At 47.2% G+C, this 15,029-nt stretch overlaps 1 pseudogene; it reads left to right on the plus strand.

Annotated features, from left to right (window-relative positions):
* Window positions 1-250: 250 nt before the first annotated feature.
* LOC119316158 overlaps window positions 251-15,029 on the plus strand; it is a 39,936-nt pseudogene continuing 25,157 nt past the window's right edge.

Below are 15,029 nucleotides of genomic sequence, written 5' to 3' on the forward strand. Positions count from 1 at the left end.
CCTTATCATCTTCTCCATCATATTCATCCTTACCACCACCGCTGTGTGTGAGCACAACACCAACACCGGCATCGCTCGACATGGCCACTACTAAGGTCAGGGACTACCTATTTTACTGCTTCGTTCCTGCGTGATTAGTCAACCAGTTTTCTTGTGGTGGGAAGAATTGGAGAGATGATGGAGAAAGCCTTGCTTGCGAATTCTTTGGGCAGAGGATGAGAAGACGAGAGTGGCCAAGACTGAGGAGAAGATGAGCGTTAAGGCCGAGGAGCAGCCTCCCCGGCGGCGGCCGTGGCAGAGGGACAGCGGCGGCAGCCAGCGGCTGCGACGTGCAGTGTGTCCTCTGGCCAGCCCCTTTGACTTCTCCACCATGATGAACTTCCGCAATGTAATCAGAGCTATACTGAATTCTCTGATTAAATATTTATAGTTTCTGCGGATTTTGCAATACTCTGTTCTGTCTGTTCATTGACAAAGTCGAGTTCTGGGAAGATTTACATATACCGGTTTGAATTGGTTGTTAAATTTGCTTCTATTTGACGGAAGAAATTTGCACCCGTTTTAACAAATTCGATTCCTGAATTTTGTGGCGTGCAGGACCTGAGCATCAAGGAGATGGCGGAGCAGCTGCAGAAAACGGCGGCGCCGGCGTCTGCGTGGTCGCCGCAGGAGGTGGCTGCGGCTCTTGACCCGCAGACGTACGTGTCGACCACTTCTAATTTAACAAAGTATTCTATTATTTTATCCTAATGAGATTAACCAACTGTTGAGGAGTTTAGCTAAACTTCATAAAACATAAATTTTGTACAATTTTGTTGTCCCATTCTTTTTGCTTCAAAGAGTTATATATTCTTGATTCATTCTCCCTTGCTCTAGCAAATTATATGCATCTCCAGTACTTCCACATCAACCTCCCTACTGTTATCTTCTCTAGGTGAGGTTGATCCCATTTCCCCATTCCAGTTTATCTCTTGTTATTCTTCGACAACTGTTAAGTTAGTCATAGTTCTCTGCTTTTTATATCTTTTTACGGTTGCAGATTGCAGGTTGATTTATTGCTAGGAAGATTCAGGAATCGAGTATCTAATTCAGTTATACAGTTGCTTAGAAAATTATCCTAGCCAACATGGGTTCTCAGCAGTATTTAGATGACGCACCGCAGATTGACTCCTGAGGTACATTGTCAACTAACATAGTTTCTTTACCTCGTATCCCTATGTGGTTCATTACTTGATTTCCTTTCATGCTGAAAGTTGGGTACTATGATTTTTCGGACCATTTAACATCTGCTATGCATTTCTTAGCTGCAACCATCACTGAGTAAGAAACAAGTAGAACAGAGTGTCTTTGAAATATGAAACACAAATAATTGGCTCCTCTATCGCATTAAGCTAGCTCCCTTGAAAGTGTAGTGTTATGTAAACTCATGCCAAGGCATCCATTCTTTGTTAAATTAGGTGATGTTATTGTCCGGAGCTTGGCAGGTCAACTGTAGCGGGGGCTGGCATGTCCCAGCGTCGGCTCGTTCGTAGGTGACTTGTGACGGCCTTGGCTCTCTTTCCTCGACGTTCGGGTGCTACTTCCATCAAAGGGTTGTCCTTTTCCCAGTAGTGGTCCATCGCTCGTCTCACGCCCGGTGCGGCAGGACCGATCTCGTCTCGCGCACGGTGTAGCAGGACCGAGCTCATCTCGCGCACGGTGCAGTAGGACCGACCTTGTCTCGCACACGGTGCCGCGGGACTGAGGTCGTACCGCGCCAGTGCTACAAGATGGGCCGATGGAGGCTAGATTTGGCCGGCCTATTGGGTTTCGTCGCTGGGGCGCCCAGAGGTGTGAAAGGCAGGTCCTTTTCGCTCTTCTCTTTGGTTGGAGTTGCGGCGAATCTCGGGTGAGGTGGTGTCAAGGTCTTGGATGCCGGGACGGTGGCCTTGGTGGTGGTAGCACGGTGCTCATGGGCAGAGCCCGTGGCTTGATGCTGCCCGATGGCCATGGCCTTGTGGGCGGCGTGGTAGTCGGGGTGTTGCGTTCGATGACGGTGAGTGTTGGCCGGGGTGAAAACTTGTTCCATCTTTGGACGGACCAGCGGTGGCGAATCTCGTTCCCTTAGTGAAAGCATCGTCGCGGCTCTCATCACCCGTTGTGCTGCTCCAGGGGAAACTCTGATCCTCGGATCGGGTGGTGACGAAGCTCCGATGTCGTATCCTTCCTGAAGGCGCCGTCTTGGAGCCCATGGTTCGTCATATGCGGCCTCATTTCTTCATGGTGATGTGTGTTGGGTTTCGTAGTAATTTCAAAAAAATTCCTACGCTCACGTAAGATCATAGTGATGCATAGCAACGAGAGGGGGAGAGTGTGATCTACGTACCCTTGTAGATCGACAACGGAAGCGTTTGGTTGATGTAGTCGTACGTCTCCACGGCCCGACCGATCAAGCACCAAAACTACGGCACCTCCGAGTTCTAGCACACGTTCAGCTCGATGACGATCCCCGGACTCTGATCTAGCAAAGTGTCGGGGAAGAGTTCCGTCAGCACGACGGCGTGGTGACGATCTTGATGTACTACTGCCGCAGGGCTTCGCCTAAGCACCGCTACAATATTATCGAGGATTATGGTGGAAGGGGGCACCGCACACGGCTAAGAATATGATCACGTGGATCAACTTGTGTTTCTCTGGGGCGCCCCTGCCTCCGTATATAAAGGCTCAAGGGGGGGGGTGCGGCCGGCCTAGGAGAGGCGCGCCAGGAGGAGTCCTACTCCCTCTGGGAGTAGGATTCCCCCCCCCCCCCAATCCTAGTTGGAATAGGATTCGCGGAGGGGGGAAAAGAGAGAGGGGGACCGGCCCCCTCTCCTTGTCCTATTCGGACCAAGGGAGGGGAGGGGCGTGCGGCCTATCTTGGGCTGCCCCTTCTCTTTTCCACTAAGGCCCACTTAGGCCCATATAGCTCCCGGGGGGGTTCCGGTAACCTCCCGGTACTCCGGTAAAATCCCGATTTCACCCGGAACACTTCCGATATCCAAACATAGGCTTCCAATATATCAATCTTTATGTCTCGACCATTTCGAGACTCCTCGTCATGTCCGTGATCACATACGGGACTCCGAACAACCTTTGGTACATCAGAATGCATAAACTCATAATATAATTGTCATCGTAACCTTAAGCGTGCGGACCCTACGGGTTCGAGAACAATGTAGACATGACCAAGACACGTCTCCGGTCAATAACCAATAGCATAACCTGGATGCTCATATTGGCTCCTACATATTCTACGAAGATCTTTTATCGGTCAGACCGCATAACAACATACGTTGTTCCCTTTGTCATCGGTATATTACTTGCCCGAGATTCGATCGTCGGTATCACATACCTAGTTCAATCTCGTCACCGGCAAGTCTCTTTACTTGTTCTGTAATACATCATCCCGCAACTAACTCATTAGTTGCAATGCTTGCAAGGCTTTAAGTGATGTGCATTACCGAGAGGGCCCAGAGATACCTCTCCGACAATCGGAGTGACAAATCCTAATCTCGAAATACGCCAACCCAACATGTACCTTTGGAGACACCTGTAGAGCTCCTTTATAATCACCCAGTTACGTTGTGACGTTTGGTAGCACACAAAGTGTTCCTCTGGCAAACGGGAGTTGCATAATCTCATAGTCATAGGAACATGTATAAGTCATGAAGAAAGCAATAGCAACATACTAAACGATCGAGTGCTAAGCTAATGGAATGGGTCATGTCAATCAGATCATTCAACTAATGATGTGATCCTGTTAATAAAATGACAACTCTTTGTCCATGGTTAGGAAACATAACCATCTTTGATTAACAAGCTAGTCTAGTAGAGGCATACTAGTGACACTCTGTTTGTCTATGTATTCACACATGTATTATGTTTCCGGTTAATACAATTCTAGCATGAATAATAAACTTTTATCATGATATAAGGAAATAAATAATAACTTTATTATTGCCTCTAGGGCATATTTCCTTCAGTCTCCCACTTGCACTAGAGTCAATAATCTAGATTACACAATAATGATTCTAACACCCGTGGAGCCTTGGTGCTGATCATGTTTTGCTCGTTGAAGAGGCTTAGTTAACGGGTATGCAACATTCAGATCCGTATGTATCTTGCAAATCTCTATGTCTCCCACCTGGACTAGATCCCGGATGGAATTGAAGTGTCTCTTGACGTGCTTGGTTCTCTTGTGAAATCTGAATTCCTTCGCCAAGGCAATTGCACCAGTATTGTCACAAAAGATTTTCATTGGACCCGATGCACTAGGTACGACACCTAGATCGGATATGAACTCCTTCATCTAGACTCCTTCATTTGCTGCTTCCGAAGCAGCTATGTATTCCGCTTCACACGTAGATCCCGCCACGACGCTTTGTTTAGAACTGCACCAACTGACAGCTCCACCGTTTAATGTAAGCATGTATCCGGTTTGCGATTTAGAATCGCCCGGATCAGTGTCAAAGCTTGCATCAACGTAACCGTTTATGATGAGCTCTTTGTGACCTCCATATACGAGAAACATATCCTTAGTCCTTTTCAGGTACTTCAGGATGTTCTTGACCGCTGTCGTGATCCACTCCTGGATTACTTTGGTACCTCCCTGCTAGACTTATAGCAAGGCACACATCAGGTCTGGTACACAGCATTGCATACATGATAGAGCCTATGGCTGAAGCATAGGGAACATCTTTCATCTTCTCTCTATCTTCTGCAGTCGTCGGGCATTGAGTCCGACTCAACTTCACACCTTGTAACACAGGCAAGAACCCTTTCTTTGCTTGATCCATTTTGAACTTCTTCAAAATCTTGTCAAGGTATGTGCTTTATGAAAGTCCAATTAAACATCTCGATCTATCTCTATAGATCTTTATGCCTAATATGTAAGCAGCTTCACCGAGGTCTTTCATTGAAAAACTCTTATTCAAGTATCCTTTTATGCTATCCAGAAATTCTATATCATTTCCAATCAGTAATATGTCATCCACATATAATATCAGAAATGCTACAGAGCTCCCACTCACTTTCTTGTAAATACAGGCTTCTCCAAAAGTCTGTATAAAACCAAATGCTTTGATCACACTATCAAAGCGTTTATTCCAACTCCGAGAGGCTTGCACCAGTCCATAAATGGATCACTGGAGCTTGCACACTTTGTTAGCTCCCTTTGGATCGACAAAACCTTCTGGTTGCATCATATACAACACTTCTTCCAGAAATCCATTCAGGAATGCAGTTTTGACATCCATCTGCCAAATTTCATACTCATAAAAAGCGGCAATTGCTAACATGATTTGGACAGACTTAAGCATCGCTACGGGTGAGAAGGTCTCATCGTAGTCAATCCCTTGAATTTGCCGAAACCCTTTTGCGACAAGTCGAGCTTTGTAGACAGTAATATTACCGTCGGTGTCAGTCTTCTTCTTGAAGATCTATTTATTCTCAATTGCTTGCTGATCATTGGGCAAGTCAACCAAAGTCCATACTTTGTTCTCATACATGGATCCCATCTCAGATTTCATGGCTTCAAGCCATTTTGCGGAATCTGGGCTCACCATCGCTTCTTCATAGTTCGTAGGTTCATCATGATCTAGTAGCATGACTTCCAGAACAGGATTACCGTACCACTCTGGTGCGGATCTTACTCTGGTTGATCTACGCGGTTCAGTAGTATCTTGTTCTGAAGTTTCATGATCATCATCAGTAGCTTCCTCACTAATTGGTGTAGGTGTCACAGAAAAAAAATTCTGTGATGTACTACTTTCCAATAAGGGAGCAGGTACAGTTACCTCGTCAAGTTCTACTTTCCTCCCACTCACTTCTTTCGAGAGAAACTCCTTCTCTAGAAAGTTTCCGAACTTAGCAACAAAAGTCCTGCCTTCGGATCTGTGATAGAAGGTGTATCCAATAGTCTCCTTTGGATATCCTATGAAGACACATTTCTCCGATTTGGGTTCGAGCTTATCAGGTTGAAACTTTTTCACATAAGCATCGCAGCCCCAAACTTTCAGAAACGACAACTTTGGTTTCTTGCCAAACCATAGTTCATAAGGCGTCATCTCAATGGATTTTGATGGTGCCCTATTTAACGTGAATGCGGCCGTCTCCTAAGCATAACCCCAAAACGATAGCGGTAAATCAGTAAGATACATCATAGATCGCACCATATCTAGTAAAGTACGATTACGATGTTCGGACACACCATTATGATGTGGTGTTCCGGGTGGCGTGAGTTGCGAAACTATTCCGCATTGTTTCAAATGTACACCAAACTCGTAACTCAAATATTCTCCTCCACGATCAGATCGTAGAAACTTTATTTTCTTGTTACGATGATTTTCAACTTCACTCTGAATTCTTTGAACTTTTCAAATGTTTCAGACTTATGTTTCATTAAGTAGATATACCCATATCTGCTTAAATCATCTGTGAAGGTGAGAAAATAACGATATCCGCCACGAGCCTCAATATTCATCGGACCACATACATCAATATGTATGATTTCCAACAAATCTGTTGCTCTCTCCATAGTACCGGAGAACGGCATTTTAGTCATCTTGCCCATGAGGCACAGTTCGCAAGTACCAATTGATTCATAATCAAGTGGTTCCAAAAGTCCATCAGTATGGAGTTTCTTCATGCGCTTTACACCGATATGACCTAAACGGCAGTGCCACAAATAAGTTGCACTATCATTATAAACTCTGTATCTTTTGGCTTCAACATTATGAATATGTGTGTTACTACTATCGAGATTCAATAAGAATAGACCACTCTTCAAGGGTGCATGACCATAAAAGATATTACTCATATAAATAGAACAACCATTATTCTCTGATTTAAATGAACAACTGTCTCGCATCAAACAAGATCCAGATATAATGTTCATGCTTAACACTGGCACCAAATAACAATTATTTAGGTCTAATATTAATCCCGAAGGTAGATGTACAGGTAGCGTGCCGACCGCGATCACATCGACTTTGGAACCGTTTCCCACGCGCATCGTCACCTCGTCCTTAGCCAATCTTCGCTTAATCCGTAGTCCCTGTTTCGAGTTGCAAATATTAGCAACAGAACCAGTATCAAATACCCAGGTGCTACTGCGAGCATTAGTAAGGTACACATCAATAACATGTATATCACATATACCTTTGTTCACCATGCCATCCTTCTTATCCGCCAAATACTTGGGGCAGTTCCGCTTCCAGTGACCAGTCTGCTTGTAGTAGAATCACTCAGTTTCAGGCTTAGATCCAGACTTGGGTTTCTTCTCTTGAGCAGCAACTTGCTTGCTGTTCTTCTTGAAGTTCCCCTTCTTCTTCCCTTTGCCCTTTTTCTTGAAACTAGTGGTCTTGTTGACCATCAACACTTGATGCTCCTTTTTGATTTCTACCTCCGCAGCTTTCAGCATTGCGAAGAGCTCGGGAATAGTCTTATTCATCCCTTGCATATTATAGTTCATCACGAAGCTCTTGTAGCTTGGTGGCAGTGATTGGAGAATTCTGTCAATGACGCAATCATCTGGAAGATTAACTCCCATTTGAATCAGGTGATTATTATACCCAGACATTTTGAGTATATGCTCACTGACAGAACTGTTCTCCTCCATCTTGCAGCTATAGAACTTATTGGAGACTTCATATCTCTCAATCTGGACATTTGCTTGAAATATTAACTTCAACTCCTGGAACATCTCATATGCTCCACGACGTTCAAAACGTCGTTCAAGTCCTGGTTCTAAGCCGTAAAGCATGGCACACTGAACTAACGAGTAGTCATCAGCTTTGCTCTGCCAGACGTTCACAACATCTGGTGTTGCTCCAGCAGCAGGCCTGGCACCCAGCGGTGCTTCCAGGACGTAATTCTTCTGTGCAGCAATGAGGATAATCCTCAAGTTACGGACCCAGCCCGTGTAATTGCTACCATCATCTTTCAACTTTGCTTTCTCACGGAACGCATTAAAATTCAACGGAACAACAGCACGGGCCATTTATCTACAATCATACATAAACAAGCAAGATACTATCAGGTACTAAGTTCATGATAAATTTAGGTTCAATTAATCATATTACTTAAAGAACTCCCACTTAGATAGATATCCCTCTAATCCTTTAAGTGATTACGTGATCCAAATCAACTAAACCATGTCCGATCATCACGTGAGATGGAGTAGTTTCATTGGTGAACATCACTATGTTGATCATATCTACTATATGATTCACGCTCGACCTTTCGGTCTCCGTGTTCCGAGGCCATATCTGTATATGCTTGGCTCGTCAAGTATAACCTGAGTATTCCGCGTGTGCAACTGTTTTGCACCCGTTGTATTTGAACATAGAGCCTATCACACCCGATCATCACGTGGTGTCTCAGCACGAAGAACTTTCGCAACGGTGCATACTCAGGGAGAACACTTCTTGATAATTTAGCGAGAGATCGTCTTATAATGCTACCGTCAATCAAAGCAAGATAAGATGCATAAAAGATAAACATCACATGCAATCAATAAAAGTGATATGATATGGCCATCATCATCTTGTGCTTGTGGTCTCCATCTCCGAAGCACCGTCATGATCACCATCGTCACCGGCGCGACACCTTGATCTCCATCGTAGCATCGTTGTCGTCTCGCCAATCTTATGCTTCCACGACTATCGCTACCGCTTAGTGATAAAGTAAAGCATTACAGCGCGATTGCATTGCATACAATAAAGCGACAACCATATGGCTCCTGCCAGTTGCCGATAACTCGGTTACAAAACATGATCATCTCATACAATAAAATTTAGCATCATGTATTGACCATATCACATCACAACATGCCCTGCAAAAACAAGTTAGACGTCCTCTACTTTGTTGTTGCATGTTTTACGTGGCTGCTACGGGCTTAAGCAAGAACCAATCTTACCTACGCATCAAAAACCACAACGATAGTTTGTCAAGTTGGTGCTGTTTTAACCTTCGCAAGGACCGGGCGTAGCCACACTCAGTTCAACTAAAGTTGGAGAAACTGTCACCCGCAAGCCACCTATGTGCAAAGCACGTCGGGAGAACCGGTCTCGCGTAAGCGTACGCGTAATGTCGGTCCGGGCCGCTTCGTCCAACAATACCGCCGAACCAAAGTATGACATGCTGGTAAGCAGTATGACTTATATCGCCCACAACTCACTTGTGTTCTACTCGTGCATATAACATCAACATATAAAACCTAGGCTCGGATGCCACTGTTGGGTTTCGTAGTAATTTCAAAAAAAATCGTACGCTCACGCAAGATCATAGTGATGCATAGCAACGAGAGGGGGAGAGTGTGATCTACGTACCCTTGTAGATTGACAACGGAAGCGTTTGGTTGATGTAGTCGTACGTCTCCATGGCCCGACCGATCAAGCACCGAAACTACGGCACCTCCGAGTTCTAGCACACGTTCAGCTCGATGACGATCCCCGGACTCCGATCCAGCAAAGTGTCGGGGAAGAGTTCCGTCAGCACGACGGCGTGGTGACGATCTTGATGTACTACTGCCGCAGGGCTTCGCCTAAGCACCGCTACAATATTATCGAGGATTATGGTGGAAGGGGGCACCGCACACGGCTAAGAATATGATCACGTGGATCAACTTGTGTTTCTCTGGGGTGCGCCTGCCTCCGTATATAAAGGCTCAAGGGGGGTGCGGCCGGCCTAGGAGAGGCGCGCCAGGAGGAGTCCTACTCCCTCTAGGAGTAGGATTCCCCCCCCCCCCCAATCCTAGTTGGAATAGGATTCGCGGAGGGGGGAAAAGAGAGAGGGGGGCCGGCCCCCTCTCCTTGTTCTATTCGGACCAAGGGAGGGGAGGGGCGCATGGCCCATCTTGGGCTGCCCCTTCTCTTTTCCACTAAGGCCCACTTAGGCCCATATAGCTCCCGGGGGGTTCCGGTAACCTCCCGGTACTCCGGTAAAATCCCGATTTCACCCGGAACACTTCCGATATCCAAACATAGGCTTCCAATATATCAATCTTTATGTCTCGACCATTTCGAGACTCCTCGTCATGTCCGTGATCACATCCGGGACTCCGAACAACCTTCGGTACATCAAAATGCATAAACTCATAATATAACTATCATCGTAACCTTAAGCGTGCGGACCCTACGGGTTCGAGAACAATGTAGACATGACTGAGACACGTCTCCGGTCAATAACCAATAGCGGAACCTGGATGCTCATATTGGCTCCTACATATTCTACGAAGATCTTTTATCGGTCAGACCGCATAACAACATACGTTGTTCCCTTTGTCATCGGTATGTTACTTGCCCGAGATTCGATCGTCGGTATCCCATACCTAGTTCAATCTCGTCACCGGCAAGTCTCTTTACTCGTTCTGTAATACATCATCCCGCAACTAACTCATTAGTTGCAATGCTTGCAAGGCTTTAAGTGATGTGCATTACCGAGAGGGCCCAGAGATACCTCTCCGACAATCGGAGTGACAAATCCTAATCTCGAAATACGCCAACCCAACATGTACCTTTGGAGACACCTGTAGAGCTCCTTTATAATCACCCAGTTACGTTGTGACGTTTGGTAGCACACAAAGTGTTCCTCTGGCAAACGGGAGTTGCATAATCTCATAGCCATAGGAACATGTATAAGTCATGAAGAAAGCAATAGCAACATACTAAACGATCGGGTGCTAAGCTAATGGAATGGGTCATGTCAATGAGATCATTCAACTAATGATGTGATCCTGTTAATAAAATGACAACTCTTTGTCCATGGTTAGGAAACATAACCATCTTTGATTAACAAGCTAGTCTAGTAGAGGCATACTAGTGACACTCTGTTTGTCTATGTATTCACACATGTATTATGTTTCCGGTTAATACAATTCTAGCATGAATAATAAACTTTTATCATGATATAAGGAAATAAATAATAACTTTATTATTGCCTCTAGGGCATATTTCCTTCAATGTGTTCCCGGTTGAGTCCCTGGTTGCTTTTGTAGTGCTAGGGGTGGTGTTGCTGCGATCAACACCCATGTATCTTGCCTTGGATGTGTGCATGTGTTGTGGTGGCATGTATTTGTATCAGATTGCTATGAATCGTTGCTTTATATATAATTTTTAGAGAAAAGGCACCGGCCGAGCCCGAGAAGAGCTCGAACCTAGCCCGACTTTGAATTAACAAAGCCATCAACCGGCCAGGATTACACAGAAGCAACATACACAAAGGGAGAAAGCGGAAAAAGGGATACAAGGTGCACAGAGGAACATCTCAAAGGCAACAACCAACAGGAAAGAACATACCACGCCGTTGCCAACGAACGCCGCTACACCTACACCAGCTAACCTACTAAGGCCACGGGAGAAGGGCACCACCATGCGAGTATTGTGATCGCTGACTGCCACCGAAGGGCCAAACAAGACAATAAAGATTTGTCTCTGCCGCCGCAGAGGGCCACTACCCTCTCACCCAGGCTCGATGGGCGCCGCACCGGCGACCAGCAGAGCGGTTCCCCAAGAACCCAAATCAAGATGACCAAGCTTCCCAAGGGGAGACAGCAGGAGCAAACCCACACGCAATGGGGACCCGACCACCCAAGCACCGTCGCCGGTAGCAGCATAGACGGAACGCCGGACAAGAGATGTCGAACGAAGGCGCCGAACCACGGAGAAGGCCGAGAATGGCAGCACTAAATGTCAGTCAAGGTTGGGAATCGCCGGAACCATAGGCGCTGAGAGGGACACCGATCCCCTCACACCGACGGCCGGGACCACCCACACCAAGAATCGAGCAGGCTGCTGAAGATGAAGCCTGTCCGCCACACGCTGTCAACAAACCGCCGCCAACTCCACCACCGCTCGAGCAGCCCCCGATCGACGCCTTCAGGAAGGAACACGCCACCACGGTGTCGTCGTCGCTTGGAACAGGGGGATCCGAGGCTTTCACCTAAGCTCCAGGGAGGGGTGGGAGGAAGGGGATCCTCGCCGAAGACTTCAACAAGGGAGTAGTACCGAAAGGCGCCGCTTTCGGTGTGGCCGCCGCGTTGGCCAAGGGATTCCCCCGGATCCGCCTCTAGCCACCAGATCCATGGCACCGGCACCCGAGGACGATGACCGGAGCCACCAGGAGCCGAATCCGCAGCAGATCGGAGAAGATCAGGGTCGAGGACGAGCTTCTCCATGGCGAACCAGCAGCCAGCGGGGGGCCGCCGTGGCAGCCGACGCCCACCGCCTCCCCGCCGTCCACACAGCCGGGGAAGAAGCCCTCCTGCACCTGCCGGCGCTGCCCGCCGCATAGGCCGCACCACGTGCCACCACCCAGGACCGCCGCCCTGGAAGCCGAGGCGCTCCACCCGCGATGGAGCCGCCCAGATCCTTGCCGCCACCTTGCCAGAGAGCATCTCTGGCGGCGGCGGAGAGGGGAGAGACGAGGACAGGACGGGTGGGGGAGGCTAGATTTCGCCCCCGAGTCGCCTCAGAGGAGGCGGCGCGGGGGGGCGGGGGGTTGATTGACCAACTTGCTTTATATATAGAGTGGGGCAAAAGCCTTTTTCGGTATTATCCGGAATGGTGTGACCAACATCATCGTTTCATTGTGTTACTTAGCTTGCCAAAGCGCGAGGAGTTATCCCAACAAGCCAACATTATATGGGATAGAATGCAATTGCAAATCAAGAGGAGCCTTGGTGCAGTGGCAAAAGTTGTTGCCTTGTGACCATGAGATCACAGGTTCGAGTCCTGCATGAGTACAATAGACCCAAAGTGATCGGACCCTTTTTTGAACCCTAGACAAATGGGACTTACATGCACTGAGCTGCCTTTTTTAGGACTAACATTGTCTTAGGTTGCTACATGATCTTCATAATTAATTTGTAATTTGAGATTACTACCTTTCCCATCTTAATATTTACTAGGTGTGTAATTGAATTGTTTAACTATTGTTTCAAACAAGTATTTTTCTCACTTGTCAAGGTAATGAGTTACATCAACTACAATATATTGTGCCTCTAAATATTTGCATAAATTCCTACCAATCTATTGATAAAATGGATGGGCGCAGCAACGCGCACGGTCATGGTTTAGTATGCATATATGTCAAGAGGGTCGCTTGATAGGTGGATCTATTACCGTCATAACAACGACCGTGCCTCTCGCGAAAGGAAAAAAAACGTGTTTTTTCCCGTTTGAGAGGCACGGCTGTGCCTCTCGCGGAAGCAAATCCACGCCTTTCGCAGAAGCAAAAAAAATGCATTTTTTTCGTTTTCGAGAGGCAAGATCGTACCTCTCGCAGAAGGAAAAACACACTTTCTTTTGTTGAGAAGCTAAGAAAGACCGGTAGAAAATAAAAAAGGTAAAAAAACTCAGAAAAACATCTAAAAACATAAAACGCGTGGCCAGATAGCGAAACGTGGAGGCGTCTGAAAGCGTGCCAAGTGACGCGCTCTCAGCCCACCTCAAGTGACCATTGGTGAGGCTTCCAAAGGAGCGCTCCTTCGTTAGTTGCTCCCGGATGCTTCGAAACTTTTTTTTGTACGAGCAGAATCACGATTTTAACTTAAAGCAATCATTTTTTATTAATAGGTATAGATATAGATACAACAAACGTACTTGAGAAGCGATTATCTTACAACCAGTAGTAATGAAGGACAGTGGCGGAGACAAGGGTGCCAGCCAGGGCCCTGCCCCCCCCCCCACCCACCCCCTCCCTAACATCTGTGATTTAGGCCTAATATATGAATAGTAGCAGTGATTTTTTTGCTAAAATGAATGTTTTTGATGGATTGGCCCACCCCAACAAGGTTGAACAATACTCGGCCCTCCTCCGAAATTGCCTAGGAGCAGTCAGCGACTACCCCCCTGGAATCTGTTCCATCAATTCCTCTCGGGATCCAAAATCACTATATTAGCTGTTTTGTATTCAGACATTCTTCCTCGCGTATTTATCATGCACTGCAGTGTATGTCCATACTAAAGTTCACGCGTTTCTGTTCCTAGGCAGAGAAACTTTTGTCCAAACGCGAGACTACCCACATGCACCATCTGCCCAACCACCATTTCCCAACTACCAAACATTGTTAAATGTAGACAATAAATCAAGTAATCATTGAGTCCTAAAGCACTGCCTGTTGGGGAACATTGCAGAAAACAAAAAATTTCCTACGGTTTCACCAAGATCCATCTATGAGTTCATCTAGCAACGAGTGATTGGATGCATCTACGTACCTTGTAGATCGCGAGCGGAAGCGTTCAAAGAACGGGGATGAGGGAGTCATACTCGACGTGATTCGAATCACCGAAGATCCTAGCACCGAACGGACGGCACCTCCGCGTTCAACACACGTACGGAGCAGCGACGTCTCCTTCTTCTTGATCCAGCAAGGGGGAAGGAGAGGTTGAGGAAGATGGCTCCAGCAGCAGCACGACGGCGTGGTGGTGATGGAGCTGCAGTACTCTGGCAGGGCTTCGCCAAGCACTATGGAGGAGGAGGAGTTGTTGGAGAGGGAGAGGGAGGCACCAAAGATCAATGTGAGAAGTCCTCCATCTCCCCACTATATATAGGAGGGCCAAGGGGGGCGCCGGCCCTAGGAGATCTAATCTCCTAGGGTGGTGCGGCCAAGGGGAGGCATCCCTCCTCCCCAAGGCACCTAGGAGGTGCCTTCCCCTCCTAGGACTCTTCCTCCTTGAAACCCTAGGCGCATGGGCCTCTTGGGGCTGGTGCCCTTGGCCCATGTAGGCCCAGGCGCACCCCCTACAGCCCATGTGGCCCCCCGGGACAGGTGGCCCCACCCGGTGGACCCCGGGGACCCTTCCGGTGGTCCCAGTACAATACCGATGACCCCGAAACTTGTCCCGATGGCCGAAACAGGACTTCCCATATATAAATCTTTACCTCTGGACCATTCCGGAACTCCTTGTGACGTCCGGGATCTCATCCGGGACTCCAAACAACATTCGTGTTACTGCATATACATATCCCTACAACCCTAGCGTCACTGAACCTTAAGTGTGTAGACCCTA

Source organism: Triticum dicoccoides, chromosome 6A (assembly GCF_002162155.2).
Source record: "Triticum dicoccoides isolate Atlit2015 ecotype Zavitan chromosome 6A, WEW_v2.0, whole genome shotgun sequence".
NCBI lineage: Eukaryota > Viridiplantae > Streptophyta > Magnoliopsida > Poales > Poaceae > Triticum > Triticum dicoccoides.